Source organism: Alosa alosa, chromosome 3, assembly GCF_017589495.1.
Source record: "Alosa alosa isolate M-15738 ecotype Scorff River chromosome 3, AALO_Geno_1.1, whole genome shotgun sequence".
Taxonomy (NCBI): domain Eukaryota; kingdom Metazoa; phylum Chordata; class Actinopteri; order Clupeiformes; family Clupeidae; genus Alosa; species Alosa alosa.
Window position 1 is genome coordinate 32,725,675 of NC_063191.1, and position 3,343 is coordinate 32,729,017.

General features: G+C 40.0%; 1 long non-coding RNA gene across 1 annotated transcript; it reads left to right on the forward strand.

Annotated features, from left to right (window-relative positions):
• The first annotated feature begins 1,380 nt into the window (after positions 1–1,380).
• LOC125292551 lies at positions 1,381–1,943 on the forward strand. The gene is made up of 3 exons (XR_007193217.1): positions 1,381–1,432; positions 1,516–1,628; positions 1,706–1,943. It is a non-coding gene; the product is annotated as an uncharacterized LOC125292551 (long non-coding RNA).
• The last annotated feature ends 1,400 nt before the right edge of the window (positions 1,944–3,343 follow it).

Below are 3,343 nucleotides of genomic sequence, written 5' to 3' on the forward strand. Positions count from 1 at the left end.
TTTGGACACTCACTAAAACATAATATATTTCATACCTGTGTTGCAGCATGTAGGCTAATGTTAGCTGCATTATGTAATGACATACAATGTCGGAAACGCTAAAGGTTAGCCTGTCGGCTGCCTGAAAAGTTGGAGTGTTTAAACTAACATTTACAGTGGTCTATTTGATAGTGTATTGGCCCTGACTAAGTTCGTGTGATGTATAAACCACAACACTTGTTAATACAAGTACCAATATTCGTCAAGAAATTTTTTAATCACATTAAGATTTTCGCAGTAAAAGTAAAAGGCAGTAAAAGACTCTTTGTAGGCTAATTTACAAAGACGTCGTGCCACACTGAAAGCTAATATTTTGTCACTATTACATCTGCCCTCTGTCAAAGACAATTGCATTTTCAGCTCTGAACAAAACCGTTCACGTTCAAACAAGCATTTTGTTTCTATCTGTCTATCTATCGCCATCTTTGTCAATAATTTTCGCTGAGAAGTTTCAAACTATGACCATAACGGCCTTTCCACCAATCAGAGGCATCACTGTGGGATTGTTTAGGATTGTGGGTAATGAAGTACTTATCCAAGACATCGCGATTAAAAGACATTTATTTCAAAACAAGGTTAGTACCCCATGAACTTTTGGCGTCTATATAAGCATATACAATCACTTAGTACAGCCGTAGCTGGTTTTAAGTCTACCACGTGCAGTTAAGTTTTTATGGCTTATACCGCAATTGTCAATGGAGAAATTGCATTGAATTTTTACTTGCGGCATCGGCTGTGGGCGGGACTGTGCAGCCCTATTTCCAATTTTCCTAGATCGAGGCACCAATCAGAACCCTTGAGGCGGGCTTTACACAAAGACGATACCGCACCCTGTTGAAGAAGCCGGTTTTAAAAAAAAAAAAAACATCACTGATGGCTGCTGCCGCTTGTTTGAAGCTGATATCATGTTGGTTTAAGACAGGGAGTTAGAAGTTTCTTAACTGCTTCCTTATGTTGGAATATGCAACATTGTAACATGTATGTAAGGGATACATGTATGTATGTGATATCTGCAACAATTGTAGGCTACTGAAAAAGGTTTGATATTCTGTTCATTTATAGGACTATAGTAGCTGGACACGTAGAAGCTAGCCGACAGAAAACACATAGGCTACTTTTGAATTGGTGTGCTATGCGAACATAATTCGAATGCTACACTTCAGTGTTTGCCTTGAAACAATTCCGGCATAATTGCTTTGAACGTTTCAGTCTCTCGTCCCCCCATTCCTGTGTAGCAGGATTAAGGGGTGGAGGGCCCTATAATCACTCCCTAATTGCTTAGCCAATAAGTTTACCTGGCTACCATATAAAATGGTAGGTAGCGTTTGCCCAGGTGGACACCTGGAAACCTGCCTCTGTCACTTCCCAACGCACGCCTTCCTGCCGGCCGCCGGTATGATCTCTGTGTTTTTCTCCCTCTTGCGCTACCGTTTTTACTTGTTTCAGGAGGTTAATATCTGCAATCCTGGTTTTCAGCACCATCCATGCTTGCCTCACTGGCCTCCGTGCTGTCTTGGTGCATGGCTTGTTCCGCCACGGTGCACTCTCAGTAACTTACACCCTGTCTCAAGTGATGAGTTGCTACACTGGTATGTAGCCTATTGAGGTATTTAACTCGTTTCTCATGTTTGTCTGGTTTTAATCTTATTTTTGTCGTGCATTGTAGGTGTTGTGGGCCTAAGTCATCTGGACGTGCATTGTGCTCACTGCTGCTTTGCTGAGTTTTGGTCCGTGCATTATCCGTTGTGAAAACATTGTTTCCTGCTTCACCATTCTCGTGACTGTGGCACCGAAGCTAGCAGCAGGAAACAGGAGTATGAGAGATCTTTGCCAGAATCCAGTTAAAAAATCAAGAAATGATCCAGTTTTATTCCTCACCTCAGAAAGCATATTTTTGTGAAAAACAGGACCTTGATTCAAATAAAAAAAAAAAAAACCTTTGAGGCAGAAAAGATTATTTCAAAGCTTACAAAAAACACAAACTCAACAGTTTAAAAGAACAATTTGTTTCACATGCTTGAACAAGGTATATTTTTCATTGAGTCCTCTCAAATAGGGTGTGAGTGAATAACTGCGTTGTGTCAGTATGATAAATATCCGTATACCACACCAGGGGTATACTACGAAGCATGTTAGACATATCGAGGCTTGACAAAGCCTTGACTCAGGGGTATACGTTAGGTGATACTACGATAGCAGTTATGTGATATATTTGTCAAGCTAGGCTTTCAGCTCAGATCTGTGCACGTTCTCGGTGTTGGGATGACGTTGGCCAATAGTGAAACGTGGAGATGCAAGACTGCCTCTATTTAAAAACAATTACTTCCGCATTCTTGAGCGATAGCTTAATCTACACTGCGGTAATTTTCTGTGTCTAACCTATAACATCAAATAAATCAATTGTCATCAGTTGTTGTATGGTATGCACGTCCATAGTGGGATATTTGCACGCACAGCACTATTAAAGCACATTCGAGGTCCAAAATGTTAGTAGAGGTGGAGCTCCACCTGTAAGATATATGAACTAGAGATATATAAGATACTAAGATATATATAGAACTTCATTTTTAAGACAATTGATTGGTCAGTGGGCGGTAGATTACACGATTTGAGCTATAATTTAGCACATAACCTCCTCCCGACCAGGGGCCTGTACTACGAAGGGAGCTTAACCTACCCAGATGTAACCCAGGGTTACTTTGTTAAACCGGGGTTGACAAAACCTGGTTATCTTGTGGTGTTAATCAGTACTACGACGCTGATTATGAAGTTAATTTGTTGAGCTGGGGTTAACCTAATTGGAGTTAGGTTAATAAAAGGGGTGGGTTACAGCGCAAGTCACCACTTTCAATGATGACGCGATCACCTTATTTTATGGATGAGGAATGCACAATTATTATGCCAAGTTATGAGGAATTAAAATTCTCTCTACGACAAAAATCAAATACGTCGGCAGTGAACAAAGCAAGGCAAGGCTGTTGGCAACGTATTGCAGATCGGGTAGCCTAAATGCCTAAAAGTAAAGTTTTATTTCCACATCTTCTTCAAATATGTGTTACGGAGAATTAATAGCTTGCGGAATGTCTGAAATGAGTTGAAATAATTATCTATTTCTATTATCTATTAATTAAAATTGCCTATTTTGAGTTCATAGAAATGCCTACAGATGCAACACAATTTAGAAGTGGGCATATAGATTACAGTAATTGAAGGATAATTGAATGTTTAAGTAGCCCCCATTGACTGATTTAGTGTATGCCTAATCCTGTGAACATTTCAGATGCAACACCATTGCCAAACGCAC